Below are 17508 nucleotides of genomic sequence, written 5' to 3' on the forward strand. Positions count from 1 at the left end.
CAATATAATGGTTAAAAACCTGTGAATGGGAATTGGAAAATCTGGGCTTTATCTGTGGTTTTGATCTGTTCTGTAAGTGCTATTTATAAAACATCATTCTCGTTATGAAAGATTCATGAAACTAATGTGTTTTGCAACCTTGAGCAAGTCACTCAATTTCTCTCTCCATGGCTTACACTTCTGTCATATGACTGGAGAGCCCTGTGGCTGTAGTGTTAGATGTTACTGCTCCCACCTCTCCATCCCTTCCCTCTGCCAACAACTGTACTTCGGAACACCGGCTCCACGGGTTTAGGATACTGTGCTAGACTAGATGAGGGGTGGCTGCTGTATACACCTTCCTTTTTACTGCAGGCTTACTCTTCAGAGGTGCTGAACACAATATATGGCAAAACTCTGTAGAGAGTTGGAGATATCTGTGATCCATGGATTTTGCTGTTGAATAGTAATTAACCATCTTCTGTGATAGTTAATGCGATTGTATTAGCATTTTTGTTTGTCACTAGTTGTTTTTTTTATTCAGTAAATTTGTCTTTTCTTTCCTTTCTCATTTTTTAAATTCTTCTAAAACTTAACCCCTAAGGACTTGGACTGAATAATGAATTCCATTAACAAGTAATAAAACAGATACAGAAACACACTGTGATGGGTTAACCCTGGCTGGACGCCAGGTGCCAACCAGAGCTGTTCTATCACTCCCCCTCCTTCTCAACTGGACAGGGGAGAGAAAATATAACAAAGAGCTTGTGGGTCAAGATAAGGATAGGAGAGATCACTCACCAATTACCGTCACGGGCAAAACAGACTCAGTTTGGGGAAAAATTAACTTGATTTATTACAAATCAACCGGAGTAGGGTAATGAGAAATAAAACCAAATCTCAGAACACCTTCCCTCCACCCCTCCCTTCTTCCCGGGCACAACTTCACTCCCGGATTCTCTACCACCCCCCCAGCGGCACAGGGGGACGGGGATGGGGTTTACGGTCAGTTCATCACACGTTATTTTCTGCCGCTTCATCCTCCTCAGGGGGAGGACTCATCACACTCTTCCCCTGCTCCAGCGTGGGGTCCCACCCACGGGAGACAGTCCTCCACGAACTTCTCCAACGTGGGTCCTTCCCACGGGCTGCAGTTCTTCACGAACTGCTCCAGCATGGGTCCTTTCCACGGTGTGCAGTCCTTCAGGCACAGACTGCTCCAGCGTGAGCCCCCCACGGGGTCACAAGTCCTGCCAGAAAACCTGCTCCGTGGGCTCCTCTCTCCACAGATCCGCAGGTCCTGCCAGGAGCCTGCTCCAGCGCGGGGTTCCCACGGGGTCACAGCCTCCTTCGGGAACCCACCTGCTCCAGCGTGGGGTCCTCCATGGGCTGCAGGTGGATATCTGCTCCACCGTGGACCTCCATGGACTGCAGGGGGACAGCCTGCCTCACCATGGTCTTCACCACGGGCTGCAGGGGAATCTCTGCTCCGGCGCCTGGAGCATCTCCTCCCCCTCCTTCTTCACTGACCTTGGTGTCTGCAGGGTTGTTTCTCTTACATGTTCTCACTCCTCTCTCCGGCTGCCGAATACCGCCGTCCCAACTTTTTTTCCTTCTTAAAAATGTTATCACAGAGGCGTTACCACTATCGCTGATTGGCTCGGCCTTGGCCGGCGGCGGGTCTGTCTTAGAGCCGGCTGGTATGGGCTCTGTCGAACACAGGGGAAGCTTCCAGCAGCTTCTTACAGAAGCCACCCCTGTAACCCCACCCGCTACCAAAACCTTGCCACACAAAACCAATACACACACCAAACCAATTATTTTACCATTGCACTGGTACAATGTTATTGTCTTCACTGGAACCACCATTCCCTTCACCTACTCCTTTATCCAGCAAAACTTCCCTTTCCATCAATACACATATGCTCCATGGGTAAGAAAAAAAGATAAAAACATATTACTTGAATACAGTACTTCGTTATAACAAATAAATTATCCAGTTATGAGACTGATTAGCAAAAATTGTTCAACCCAAACCAAAATGTCTCCATGTTTCAGTTGCAAAAAGATTTTTAAAAGAAATGTTTTTTGTTTTCTTCTTAAAATAAATTCCCTATGTTCCTCCCATTTTTTTTATTGACTCAAACAATGAATCAGTCACATAGAACAGCTCTTTCCTTGTGCTGAAGGCCAAAATTGCCCATGGCTTTTACATTTACCTTTTTCCCGTCCTGTACGAGGGATGTCTCGATCAAACATATGCCTGAGAACTATGATCTATCAAAGACCCTCAGGAAATTCTGCAACCATCAGGTTTCTGCAAAATTCAAATCTGTGTATACTTCAAATACCAGCTTGGTCACTGACTACTTATTAGCTGCTCTGAGTGTATAATTTTGAAGACAGGATCACCATTTTGTGAGATGTAGATGGAAAGTTCTAGATACGTTTTCATGTGTTGGTGTGGATGATTTTTCTGTGTCTAAGCTGTATTTTGTTTAATATGTAAGTATAGAAGATCTATATTGCCATTCCTCTGGAACGTTTTCTGGGAGGCAGCAAGAGCAAATCTTAGCTTTTGTAGCCACCATTTGATTTAACTCTGGATTTATTTACACTACTAAACTTTTTTCCCTCATCTCTGGTAACACAGGAAGCAAAATGCAGTATGTAGCATAAGATCACACTAACTGTGCTTGGTGCTGCTAAAGTACAGGGGAGCTGATGATTCAAAAACGCCACCATGACCAGCAGAAAATAGGCTAGGCAGTGACTTGCAAATGCACACTTCCAACTGGTGAGCCTTGCGTGAGGCTAACATACTGCAGTGAGATTCCTAGTGGCAGTAGGAATGTATTAAAAAGGTCCTCTCTTTTATACTGGTGGTTTTCCATAGTTCGGAGCTTAAGTATTCAGGAAGTCTTAGTGCAGTCATTTCACATCAGGGTAATTTAAAATCATAAATACCCTGGAAATACCCTGGAAAAAAATTAGCCCGCACAAAACCACAATGGAAAATTCATTTAAAGCCTTGAAGAACATTATGGAAATATTTTAATGGGCTTTACATAAAGACCCATCTGGAACTCTGTACTAGAGTAATTTGCTATTCAATATCTGTCTATTATGCTAGAGACACATGAAGGTTTAGCTTTATAAATCCACACATGGAACACAGACCATCAACCAGCTTCTTTAGTCTTTGTTGACACCTCTTTTTCTTCTAAGCGATTTTTTTCCCCCTTCATTTTTCTAGTACCAAAATATCAACTCTATGGTCAATTCAATAACACTAGTGCCCTCTGCTGTATAGATTTAAAATGTAGTTTAAAATGCAAAGAATTTCCTTACTGCATTGTCAGCTCCCCAGACGCCGTACAATTATTAAATGTGTTTCCAAACATGACCTTAAGCATGTCTGTGGCATTGCTCTAATTACCAAAGCATATACTATCTGCCATTTTAGTACAGTAATGTATATTCTCTTTATGGCCATGGAGACATACATATACATATATGGAGAGTTATTTGTTTTGTGTTCAAATCAGAACACAAACCACAGAACTCAAACACCTTTTTTCAAATTGACGTTTGATATGCATGTTCTCCTCTCTATAGCTTATCTGATACTTAGTCTCGATGTACTACACATTTTCCTTTGAGCAAAAAGCATTGCCCTCTTCAGATCCAATGCAGAAGATGAAGCAAGGAATGACAAAGCTACTCTACCTCTGCAGATATGCACAGTGCAGCTTCCCTTAGGGACAGCTTGAAGGATGCAGTAGTTATGCTACTGAAAGGTAACTTTGCCAAATGTGTATGCAGAGATGTCTTCCTTATGGGCATTGTAATGGAACCCACAATTCGTTTTTCTATTTTTTTGTAATTAGGTCTTAGGCCTGATGTACTTTGATCTCTCCGTTATTTTACCAGGAGAAAGTGACTATACTCACTCTGATCTCTGAAGGATTTTCCTGTAATGGTGGGCTTTGATTACAAAAGAGAACTTCTACACCATTCCCAAAGATCTGCCTAAAGAGGTATGGCAGGTGGCAAAGATATTTTCCCAAGCTCCACTGACCCTTAGCTGGATCCCTAGCAGTTTAGTTGCTGGTGGCAACTCATACTTAGCTTTCTGTCTAGTCTGTGAGTCTATGATTAACTATCTCAGCAGTGGAGCGGTGCAGTGCAAAGGCCATGGCTTTATCCCAGTATATGGTTTATGATACAGCACGATCTAACACACTTTGGTTGGTGCTGTACATCTGCCATTAAAAAATGAGCTGTGATGCTATATGTCACTGCATTGAAAATATAGACAGAATTTATCAGGTGATTAAATCATCACAAGGACATCACAGTTAAATCTCAACTAAAGCACAATTAAATCATCACAACTCTCCCTCAGCCATGTGGAGAAAACTTTGGGATGAGGGACATTCAGATCACTTTTTACAACTTTTTTCAAGTTGACAAGTATGTGGATGCATTCAGAAAATGCACCTTTGCTTCACTTTATATAGCACAGTTAGGTATGCTGTACATCACACCCTTTTAAAGAGGTTTTTGAGAGGAAAAACCCTTTGCAAAGATATCTGCATTTTTTAGTAAACAAGCCACTCTACAGTTGCAAATTAAATGGCAGATTTCCAAACATATGAAGAGGAGCTAGGTGTGTCAAGCAGCTAATTATGCTGGGAAGTCTCTTCCAGTAGTATCAGCATCGGAGAATTGAAAATAGTTTCTGTATGGAACAGAGCACTGAGTACAGCAATAAAAATAGGTCTAAATCCCAGGATGACCTTATGCAGAAGTGACTCTTTTGACTCTCTTTTCAGGAACTGTGAATGCTCTCAGGGCCTGAGACTGATCCCCTTTTGGCAGCAATGCCAGCAGAGGAAGCCAAGGGAATTTCAGTGTAGATACCAGGAGACAAGCGCACAATATGTTTTATCTCCACAAAATACTGAAACACACGAGGGTAAACCCTCATCCCCGAACAGAGACTGAACTGTGGGCAGGGAGCTCCGCTGGGGTCAGAAATCCTCTACCAACATCTGCTCTGCAAATGCTCCTGCAGCCTGCGATGTGCGTCCCCGTACAGCTGCCAAGGCTTGGGCTGATGGAACCACGTTGCTGGGGATTCACTCACCATACCTTCCTGCTCCCCTCCCTGCCTCTTCTCTCCTGAAATTCCTTTCCGCCTGGCTGAACCCCCGAGGACTAGAGCTTTCGGTTCAAGAGAAGTACAAACACTTTGCGTGCTGTTCCCTGCCCATATACAGTACAACGACACCAGTCGACTTCTCCATTCAATGTGTTTGCTACCCACAAAGGAACACATGCTGTGTTCGTAATCAAGCTTCACAATAATCATCATGCAAAATCGGGAAACTGGGTTACAGTAGATCTCATATCTTTCTCTTCCTCATCTTATCTTTTTTTTTTTTCTCACGGATTGGCTCCTGTCTGAGGTGTTTGGGTTTTTTCAAACAGACAGTTTTACAGTGAAAACCCATCACCGCAGCTATATAGCTCTGTATCTTTTCCTCCATTCTTAAAAATCAGTTTTCCCTTTTCACTGCTATAGGACTTTAAAAGTCTCAACAACAGTTTAGGGAGCTATTGCAATGCCTAAAAACCTGGGAGGTTTCAAAGCCAGCAGCTTTTATCTATTTGGGTTTTATTTTATTTTTAGTTAAGTACAGTGGAGGCCAAAGAGGCCTAGATAGGCAGCCCTGCAATGCAAACTGATTACTCATGAGACCAGATAAATCAAAACACTCACAATGCAAATTATTCTCCTCTTTGCATGTTTCACCATTTCGCTCTGGGACACAGTCAGGATTTTCTATGGCCCCTTGAAGCGTGTAAGTGTAGGAGGCAAAGTGGATATTGCTGTACCACAGATACTTCCCAGTTCTCTTCTGCAAGCCTTTTAAGACTCAGCTGAATCACTAAGACACTGACCTCAAAGACCTAAATGTGATTGGACACATTCAATCCTCCTGAATCACCATTGATTTCAGGGGAGTTCAATCAAGGATGAGTTTGACCCAGTCTGCCTTTTTCTTCTTTTCTTTCATTTTGTTATACAGAAAACAGCTTTATTTCACACCCCTCATTTTCCAGCCTGATTTCATGTTTCCTCTCTCATGTCTTTCTAAGGTTTAAAATTTTCTCCTTAACTTCAAGTAACAGAAATGAACATGAAAGAGACATTTTAAAAATGAGAATTTTAGTGCGTGATGGTCCAGGCAAAAATATTTGCATTTTAGCTGGAAATTAAGAGTTTTCACAGTGTTTTAAGCTAAATCAGTCTGGTATGTCCCTTTATTTATAAATATTCTTTTACTTCCAAGTGTCATTTGCACTTTGTATCCTCAGTACAACTCATAACATTTGCTAATTTTACAGGAAAATCATAGGAAACATCAGACTATGTAATGGATATTTCTTTAGACATACTTATTTTTATTAAAAGGAATTATTTGACTTCTTTACTGACCTTTCCCTGGATGTCACCCAAAGGGTGAAGAGGACAAAACAGTCCTAATCTCTGTTCAGACTGCTCACAGTGGTATGAAGAGGAGCAATTTATGAACTATTCATGATGAACTAACTTAAATTCTTTCATAAAAGCCACCACAATACAGCTTGGTACTAGTCCACCCAGAAACATTCTAGAAATTTAATTGGAATTAACTTTTAAAGTGGGTTAATTATATTGCATTAAATCTTTGTGTGGACACTCTTATTTAGAATTTAATTTAAGCTAAATTGAATCAAGGCCACAGTAATTTCAATTAAGAGTGTCCATAAAAGAACATAATGTAGTTTAGCTAGTCCCTTTTCAAAGTTAATTTGGATTCATTTTCTTGAGACCCCATGTAGACATTAAGAACTTTTGTTCTGTATTGACTTGGGCTCGATTCAAACCAATTACATAAAGGTAAAAAGGTTTTCTACCTCATCACTGATCCCTTGGGTTATTCAAGTCCCATTTTGCTCTTCTCACTTCACTAATTCAGTTGATAAAACACAGTTTCTCTGAACCTTTTTTGTTTGTTTCATCTTCTATATTTTTCTGGACAGATATTTATGCAGGGAGAAACAGGCAACTGTACAGAAGAAATTTTACAATAGCCCTGATAACAAAATTCTTTTAATTACAGCAGCATGTCACTACATCTCATGTGCCAACCATGATAGAAGGGAAAGTCACACAAGCACCTTCAGGATTTCACTATCTTACACCACAAATACCTCAGTGAGCAACAATTAAACTGCAGTATATTTATAACTATTGAAAGGATGCTTTCTTAATCCCTTTTTGGTTTACTATCAAAGCAAAATCACAGATCCCCATTCAGAAGGCATCTGTGAACAACAACAAAATTAGTACAAAACCAACCCTTAATAAAAAATTATATAATGTTCTAAAGCACTGCTCCAAAACAATGTAATTTTGACTCCTGTCACAGTGGGGTCATTATTTTGAAACACTGTAGCATTACTTGGGTTTTAGCAGACTAGTAGTGATTTAAGACAACATCTGTTTAAAGGTACTACGGTGATACTTCATTTCAAACAAAGTAGTTTTGGTCTGGTAGACCATTATAAATTTTTTTACATGGAAGCATTAAACTGTATAAATTAACATCCTTTGCAACAACATACTACAAGATTTCAAATTAGCAGGCAAAAATCTGCAGGTTAAGTATATGAAATATTAAAACATTGTGTCTTTCAAAAGATGCAAAGACAAAAAAGTGCAAGGCTGATGGAATCCAAGATGTTAGCCCTGATTCCTTCCAAAATTTTCTCGCTACTCACAAACTACAAAAACAGATGTAGAAAATGTCAGATCAGAACACCACAGTCTAAGTATGAATATACAAATATAGTCAGTACAATGAAGAGCAACAAAAAAAAAAAATTGGCAATTACAGTATATACTTGCCCTTAAGAAAGTTTCATCCTAATCTTAGAAAATTGGAGTCTAGTTTTTAAAGCCCAAAACATCCTTTCCTAAATTACAATATGTGCATTTGTCTACTGAATGTGATAATGCTGAATATTCTTGTTACCCATGCAAATCATCCTTTGAGCCTTGCTGAGCTCTTGACCTCAGTAGATAATATAAACTAGAGGACAGAAATATTTTATTTTGATGAATATATAATGCAGTTGTGGATCCGTAGTAGTTTCTGTACTTTGGCAACAGAGACGCTCTGGTAAAATTTGAAGTCATTTAGAAAGATTTTAAGATTATTTTGAGATTAGCAAATCAGAGGATTATCCATTTCAGTGGCATAAAAAAATCAAGTTTGTGCCTTAACAAGTGCAGTTTTTGCAAATGCATTTTGTAATATGTAAAACAGAGGAGACTGAGGGATGAAAGGGAATTATATTAAAGCAGCCATGCAAAATCTGCACAAATATTTTTGGGGATATGAATTAAAATAGGTACCTGCTTAAATACTATCATGACATAATGCTGTGTCAAGAAAGGTGTTTTCCTTTTTTAAGGTCTGAATTGTTTGATGTTGAGTTGGAGAAGTGCTTGATAGGTATTTCATAACCTTGGTAACTTTAGGGAGTCCATTTTGCATCACTGCATTTGTAGTGGCTAACTGAGTCCAAATTACTCCCTCATTGTGTTAATAAACAAAGAGACAAAGAGAAAAAGAGACATGAGGTAAAAAGTTAAGGCTGTAAATAGCCTCGACTCTGGCAAATGATGGTTAAACTTCTTGTCCTTGGTAACTATGGAAACCCCTTAAGGTAAGAGTGGAACACAGGCATTTTGTGGTCTGCAATTTACAAGCTGTTTATTTAATTATGAAGGAATATGAAACTGTTAGGGGCAATGCAATTATCATACTGCGATAGTGTTTTGAGAGAAAAAAATAGGTATAGAGAAATATAAGAAGTTAATTTTTTGGAAAATTACTTGTTTTAGGACTTCTATGAAACTGCAGCACACTTTTTTTTACTGAGATTTGTGATTTTTTTTTTTTTTTCCAAAAGGGTGTGAGGATCCAAAATTAGTAATATGACATTTTGCCGTAATATCCCTCAGTAGATTCCTAGTAATTATGTCCACTCTATGCCTCATGAACAAAACCAAGGTCAGGGTGTATTTCAATTAAACCCTAGGTGTTACCAAAGTGCAGCACAGCCAGAATAGCAAGCACATTATTGCCAGATCTATCACTGCTGGGCAATGAATAGGTCACAGGTGCTCTTGCATACAGTATTTGTACACCTTTAAATATTACAAGTGGGAAAATGTTTCAATCCAATTTAGGAGGCAGCGAGTGAAATAAAATGAAGAGTGAAACTATGTGATGACTCAGAGGGACTATAACAACTACTTACAAGTATTTTCCTGGTTCTGAACAACAAACTTTGACCTGAGACTTCTGTTGTTGGGAGCTGCGTGAATGCAGGGGCCCCAGGGCCCTTTGCATACAATGGGAGTTTTGGCAATGATCCATCCTTGATTGGATCACCTTAATAAGACATCAAACATAAACACATCCTCACAAGGCCTCTGGAAAGAAGATAGATAATATTATGGTAGTTTATGGCTGAAGAAAGCGAGGCAATAATGGATTAAATCAGCTGGCAAAATTTTGCATGTGTCTACATGATACTTTGCAAACATGAGCTTCAAGCTCCATGCTGACTAGATGCAATGTGTGTTGCTCCAAATGATAGCCATGTAGCAACTGTTAGCTTGTTGCTGACCCCAGGCTAATGTGCCTCACAGTGCTGCTCCAGCCTGGCCCTAAGAGCACAAAGACAGAGTCTGCATCCAAGCGGAGCATGGATAAATCTTGCTCACAGCAGTCCACAAGAGTCCAAGTGGATATACTATAATGAAAAGTGTCAGCAGCAGAGGCAGTACGGTGACCCAGAACTCCTGAATCGCATTTCTACTAGAATGTGAACTTTATCTACATATTAAATTAGAAGACCAACATGCCATGACATTTAAAACTCAATTTGATTAAATATTAGAAAATGTTCTGTCCTATTCTACAGATTCCTGCATTACTTTTCTTATCATAGTATTTGCACACCTTCCAGAAACACATTAAATATCCTAAATAGGTCATTTCATCTGCGTACCCTTTCTTTCATTCCTTCTCCTGCAGGACTGTATTTGGATGCTGTCTAGTTTGGTATGTAATATGAAGTATCTGCCACAAGCTGTTGATACTATAGCTGGCAAGTCTAAAGAAATACATTGTGAGTTTGAAATGACGTTTTTTGATGTTTGCTATGCTATTCCTTCTTGAAACTCATTGGACATCTCATGAGCAGTGTTCCTCAATTCTACCCAAAGAACAGGCCACAGATGCTGGTATGGATCACCTGGGACCCAGTCCAATCCCTCCTCCAGTGGGAATGGGCAGGGACTCCTGGCGACCTACTGTCACCTTTTCCCTGTGAACTGTTCTCGAAGCTTCCTCTTGGCAAGGCTTTCCAATACGTGTGCTATGATCTTCTGATCCTTGCCCACAGGAAAGCTTTTATATAAGCCTCATGTCAGACAGGGTCTTGGCAAGCCCTGAAGTGATTTTTAACTATAAATGTTTAAAACAACCTGAAAGAAAATTCCTACCATAGAACTGTACAAGTGGCAAAATGTGATGTTTCAAATTCATTATCATTTGGGGCTATCCAACTAGGAAGATGCAAATCACTTGAAAAAGTACAACAGTTCACATTCAGGACACTATCGTCACTAGCCGAAGAAGGAAGGGGAAGAGGGTAATAGTTAAGAGGTTTATAACTCTTTCACATGCAACTAGGCAAAGTATTTTCTGGCACCATTGCACCAGTCCAGGATAATATGAACTCCACCTTTCCCATTTGCAATTACCATATACTCTCAAGTGTGTCAGTCCTTCTGCCACAAACATCTGTTTCTGACCCAGTAAAGGACTGATGATGTTTCATGGACCAGAGTACTTTTGAAAGATAGTATGCCTCAAAACCAGTTTCACTCTGAAGTGACTAATTGCTAATGTTTTAACTACTAAATTCCAATAATAAGTGCATTAACCCCCAAATATGTTTGTATAAAGCATAGTCATAGGGTCATACATGTATATATAAGACTACATATGAATTTTACCCTGACAGGTAAAAAGCATCCTTTCCCTTGACAGCTTAGTCAAGCACTGGAAGCAAACCCAAAGAAATATAACTAAGTCAAATTTCATAACCGTGTCATCTACTTTGAACACTGCAAACAAAAATAATTCTGTATTTTTACTTTAACCAGTTTTAATTTTATTCAAATGTTAAATTAATTCTGAAGTAACTCATTAATAATGAACATTTTTTTTCTACATGGGCTGAAATAAGGCACTAGCACAATCCAGTATCATGTTTTTCTGAGGTATCCAAAACATAGTGCATATCTTTGCAGAATATATGGACTGATTCAAGAACTGATAATGTATATGTGCCTGGAAAAGTTATCATTAAAAAAGAAAGCTTTCAATGCAGATTGGTGAAAATCAAAGGCTCCAAAGGAGTTTGTGAGAAAGTGGCAAATTACATGAGTTATTCTCTTTCTGTCCAGACTATCTATAAATCATAGAATCACAGAATCCTAGAATGGTTTGGGTTGAAAGGGACCTTAAAGATCACCTAGTTCCAACCCCCCTCCCATGGGCAAGGACACCTTCCACTAGACCAGGTTGCTCAAAGCCCCATCCAACCTGGCCTTGAACGCTGCAGGGATGGGGCATCTACAGCTTCTCTGGGCAACGTATTCCAGTGCCTCACCAACCTCACAGTAAAGAACTTTCTTAAACCTAATCTAAATCTACCCATTTTCAGTTTAAAGCCATTATGCCTTGTCCTATGACTACATGCCCTTGTAAAAAGTCCCTCTCCAGCTTTCTTGTAGGCTCCCTTCAGGTACCGGATGGCTGCTATAAGGTGTCCCTGGAGCCTTCTCTTCTCCAGGCTGAACAACCCCAACTCTCTCAGCCTGTCTTCATAGGAGAGGTGCTCCAGCCCCCTGATCATCTTTGGGGCCCTACTCTGGACCTGCTCAAGCAGGTCCATGTCTTTCTTATGTTGGGGGCCCCACAGCTGAAGGCAGTACTCCAGGTGGGGTCTCATGAGAGCAGATTAGAGGGGTAGAATCACCTCCCTTGACTTGTTGGTCATGCTTCTCTTGGTGCAGCCCAGAATGTGATTGGCTCTCTGGGCTGCAAGCACACACTGCTGGCTCATATTCAGTTTTTCATCCACTAATACCCCCAAGTCCTTCTCCACAGGGCTGCTCTCAGTCCACTCATTGCCCAGCCTGTACTTGCGCTTGGGATTGCCCCAATCCATGTGCACTTGGCCTTGTTAAACTTCATGAGGTTTGCACAGGCCCATCTCTCAAGCCTGTCCAGGTCCCTCTGGATGGCATCCCTTCCATCCAGCTTCTTGACCACACCACACAGCTCGGTGTCGTTGGCAAACTTGCTGAGGGTGCACTCAATCCCACTGTCCATGTCACCAACAAAAGTATTAAACAGCGCCGGTCCCAATACCGACCCCTGAGGAACACCACTCGTCACTGGTCTCCACTCGGACATCAAGCTATTGACCACAACTCTTTGAGTGTGACCATCCAGCCAATTCCTTATCCACCAAGTGGTCCATCCATCACATCCATGTCTCTCCAATTTAGAGACAAGGATGTCATGCAGGACAGTGTCAGATGTTCTGCACAAGTCCAGGTAGATGACGTCCGTTGCTCTCCCCTTATTCACCAATGCTGTAACCCTGTCATAGGTGGCCACCAAATTTGTCAGGCACGATTTGCCCTTAGTGAAGCCATGTTGGCTGTCACCAATCACCTCCTTATTTTCCATATGCCTTAGCATAGATTCCAGGATGATCTGCTCCATGATCTTGCCAGGCACAGAGGTGAAATCAACTGGCCTGTAGTTCCCTGGGTCTTCCTTTTTTCCCTTTTTGAAATGGGAGTTATGTTTCCCCTTTTCCAGTCAGTGGGAACTTCCCTGGGCTGCCATGACTTCTCAAATATGATGGATAGTGGCTTAGCCAATTCTTCCGCCAGTTCCTTCAGGACTCACGGATGCATCTCATCAGGTCCCATGGACTTGTACACCTTCAGGTTCTTTAGATGGTCTCAAACCTGATCTTCTCCTTCAGTGTGGCAGTTCTTCATTCTCCCAGTCCCTGCCTTTGCCTTCTGTGTCTTGGGCAGTGTGGCTGGAGCACTTGCTGGTGAAGACTGAGGCAAAAAAGTCATCGGGTACCAGAGTCTTCTCCATGTCCCAGGTAACCAGGTCTCCTGCTCCCATCCGTAGAGGGCCCACATTTTCCCTAGTCTTCCTTTTATCGCTGACGCACCTATAGAAGCTTTTTGTGTTGCCCTTGATGCCCCTGGCTAGATTTAATTCTATCAGGTCTTTAGCTTACCCAACCTGATCCCTGGCTGCTCAGACAATTTCTGTGTATTCCTCTGAGGCTACCTGTCCCTGCTTCCACCCTCTGTAGGCTTCCTTTCTGTGTTTGAGTTTGTCGCAGAGCTCCTTGTTCATCCATGCAGGCCTCCTGGAGTTTTTGCCTTCTTTTTTGTTGGGATGCATCGCTCCTGAGCTTGGAGGAGGTGATCCTTGAATATTAACAAGCTTTCTTGGGCCCCCTCTTCCCTCCAGGGCTTTATGCCACGCTAGTCTACCAAGCAGATCCTTGAAGAGGGTCTCCTGAAGCCCAGGGTTGTAAGTTTGCTGTGCGCCCTCCTTGCTGCTCTAAGGATCTTCAACTCCACCTCAGGGTCACTGCAGCCAACGCTGCCCTTGAGCTTCACATTCCTCCACCAGTGCCTCCTTGTTGGTGAGTACAAGGTCCAGCACAGCACCTCTCCTGATTGGCTCCTCTATCACTTGAAGAAGGACGTTATCATCAATGCACTCCAGGAACCTTCTGGATTGCTTATGCCCTGCCGTGTCGTCCCTCCAACAGATATTAGGGTGGTTGAAGTCTCCCATGAGGACCAGGGTTTGTGAACATGAGGTTGCTCCTATCTTTCTATAAAGGGCCTCATCTGCTTGGTCTTCCTGGTCGGGTGGCCTGTAACAGACTCCCACTATAATGTCACCTGTCCATGCCCTCCCTTTAATCCTGACCCATAAGCTCTCGGTCAGCTCCTCATCCATCCCCAGGCAGAGCTCCACGCACTCCAGCTGGTCACTGACATTGAGGGCAACAACCCCTCCTCATCTTCCCTGGCTGTCCTTCCTAAAGAGCCTGTAGCCTTCCATTCCAACATTCCAGTCATAGGAGCCATCCCACCACGTCTCCGTGATGCCAATAAGATCACAGCCCTGCAGGCGTGTGCACATCTCTACCTCCTCCTGTTTATTCCCCATGCTATGTGTGTTTGCACAGAGACATTTAAGTTGGGCCCCCGATGAAGCTGACTTACTGGCTGGAGTGGCTGGAATTCCTCAGTGCTGTTCTTCAGGTGCTCTCCTGCTGACCTGTGATCCCTCTCCAGGCTCTGGGCATCTATTGCTGGCACTGGCATCAAACTGGTAGGAGCAGTCTGGATTGAGGCTCCCGTACCCCGGCAACTTTAGTTTAAAGCCCTCTTCACCAGCTTGGCAAGCCTATGACCGAAGATCCAAGAATCATAAATGATAAAGGCAGAGAAGACGTTATCTCTCTGAAACTTCACACTGCGATAAGTGTTATAGAGAAAAATAATAGATTACTTCATATTTTCATGTAGACATAGTTTTACAATTTATGAATATACATTTATGCAATGGAATAGCTTCTCTACATAGGCTGCTTATAGCTTGCTTATTGAAATCACTGGCCAAATTCAACTTATTATTACATCAATATGAAATTCATATCAGATCCAGGAAAGCTGGCATATACTTCTCTAGCAAATGATCACTTTCACTGAAGTTCTGTTTATCTGCGTCAAGTTAACCAACAGGATACAATGTCCAGTATCAGCAGTGCTGCCTGCTTGTTCAGCTGTTCAGACTCTGAAGTGCTGATACAGTATTCTAGATTCATGAGCCCACCACAACTTCCATTTTGAACTAGATCCATGAGAGAAAATCATGGGTAAAAGTTGATTCCTACAGAAACCGACAGGAGTTCTGACTTTGATTTCAGTGGAGTCAGGACTCCATCTCATATATCAATAAGAATTTGCTATACAGAGCCAACCACGGATTATTGCTGTAGTAAGCACTAGGGCTTTGATCCCATTTTTTTAGCATAGTTTTCAGGGAGATGGAAATTTAATTTTCATTTAATTAAAACTGTCACATAACATAAAAGGAAAAGTAGCAACTGAGACAGCTAAAACGACAGAGTTCATGTATGTGAAATCATACTATGAAATGTGTTATGTAATATTTTAAAATGTCAAGTTATTATTAGATTCTTAAAAGATTCCAAGAAATTACTCTGTTACTTTAAAAATGTATAGCAAGAGAGTGAATCCAAGGTTCAAAACAAATTTGAAAATTATGTGTCCAAAGTAGAATAAATTTGATAGCTGATGTTATTCAAGGATAGAAATATACCTGTTTGCAGTAAAGCTTTCCATTACTCTGCTGACTTGTATAGCAGTACAAATATATTTATCACAGACAGCAGTGATACCACCTATTATTAAGTATGTCCAACATCTGCCTTTGTGAAAGACTGTTTTCAGTTTCTTACAACTTTGTAAAATTTTAACCATTTACAGATGAAATGTTCCATGCTAGGGATATACCTATAGTACAGTCACTGAAAGTTGTACAGACACACTCAAAGCAGCTTTAAAGCAGCTGTCATACCTTATGGTAACAAGTAGTTACAAAAAAAGGAGAGCACTACTTATAGAAGCCCAAGTACTGAATTCAGGTTGGTTTTTTTCATTTTGTGCATTGAAAGACAAAGAGTTACTAGGGGAAAAATATGATCTGGTCATATAGTTAAAGATAGTATCAAAACACAAAGAAGCCAATGAAGTTTGCATTCAAATGCATACATTTATGCATGCATAGGTATACCTAATATACTTTGTAAAATATAGTTCAACAGTATTTCTAAAAATCTATTTGTTTCCTATCAGGAAAATATTTTCTGAATTTTTAAATTCTAACTATTGCTTCAGGCTGAGCACATCAAAAAATAGTTGAATGACAAAAGTGCTAATGTGTCCAGATCTCTCTGGCTGAGAACTATTTCCTGGATTCTTATCTATACTCTCTTCTCCAGAATGATGCATGAGGATAAGTACATTAAATATTTTCAGGCAGTCATTAGCAAGGGGCCATGTAAGCACTTCAAGTGGACAAATACGTTGCTAACACAGCCCTCCCATGACATATGCATCTGATCGGCCCCTCGCTACAGGAAAGACATGGAGGTGCTGGAGCGTGTCCAGAGAAGGGCAACCAAGCTGGTGAAGGGTCTAGAGCACAAGTCTTATGAGGAGCGGCTGAGGGAACTGGGGCTGTTTAGTCTGGAGAAAAGGAGGCTGAGGGGAGGCCTTATCGCTCTCTACAACTACCTGAAAGGAGGTTGTAGTGAGGTGGGTGCTGGTCTCTTCTGTCAGGTGGCTGGAGATAGGATGAGAGGAAATGGCCTCAAGTTGCGGCAAGGGAGGTTTAGGTTGGATATTAGGAAAAATTTCTGTACTGAAAGGGTTGTCAGGCATTGGAACAGGCTGCCCAGGGAAGTGGTGGAGTCACCATCCCTGGAGGTATTCAAAAAGCACGTAGACAAGGCACTCCAGGACATGGTTTAGTGGGCATGGTTGATGGTTGGACTCGATGATCCTGAAGGTCTTTTCCAACCTAAATGATTCTATGATTCTATGAAGACTTTTGGCATCATCAGGCACTCTCTTACCAGAGTATTTCACACCACTTCCACGTGGTTGTGGGCTGCTAAGAACAATGACAAATGTAAGTGCTAATGTTGCATTTAAATATCGACGCTGTATAGCATATATATCCCCAGCACTCCTCTGCCTTACAGACCTACATTACACAGTGGACCATTTAGTCTGGAAGATTACATAATTAATTGTAGAGTAGATTTTGCTATTTGCCTGATATTTCTTGCTATATCTACTTGTGCAAGCATACCTAATGGCAGCTATTACCAAGTAATTGGCTGTCAATGTCTGCCCTCGCTCTGCAAGAATGATTTTAAAACCTGGGTTCAAGCATCTTGGGAAAAACACCTTCATTTCTCTACTCATATTGCTGTCCATATGCTCAATACTGAAGAAAGCTCAGGAAGTGACAAGATGTAATAGCAGCAGCTAGAACCAGCAAAGACTACAGGGAGTTATGTCTCACATTCTTCACACAGAAGCACAGAGCTCTCCTTTACTAGACCTGATTTCTGGACTGGGATCTATATCTCAGGCGGCTTTCATGGAAGACAGGAGAGCTGCTGGGTATCAGAGATAAGGAGCATGCATAGATTTAAGAACTTCCTCTAATACTG

The 17508-nt window shown here is 41.4% G+C and overlaps 1 protein-coding gene across 8 annotated transcripts in view; it reads right to left on the reverse strand.

The window, feature by feature from the left end:
• LRRC4C (leucine rich repeat containing 4C) overlaps nt 1–17508 on the reverse strand; it is a 565233-nt gene that overhangs the window by 4052 nt on the left and 543673 nt on the right. For 2 of the 8 annotated variants that reach the window (XM_052781905.1, XM_052781911.1), the window contains one exon: nt 14462–14645. The exons of 4 other annotated variants lie outside the window; for them this stretch is intronic. The gene's annotated coding sequence lies outside the window, so the exon portion shown is untranslated. Of the gene's footprint in view, nt 1–9363; nt 9539–14461; nt 14646–17508 lie in introns of all 8 variants that reach the window. 2 more of the 8 variants (XM_052781907.1, XM_052781908.1) reach the window with 2 other exon arrangements.

The sequence above is a fragment of the Harpia harpyja genome, chromosome 3 (genome assembly GCF_026419915.1).
Source record: "Harpia harpyja isolate bHarHar1 chromosome 3, bHarHar1 primary haplotype, whole genome shotgun sequence".
Lineage (NCBI taxonomy): Eukaryota > Metazoa > Chordata > Aves > Accipitriformes > Accipitridae > Harpia > Harpia harpyja.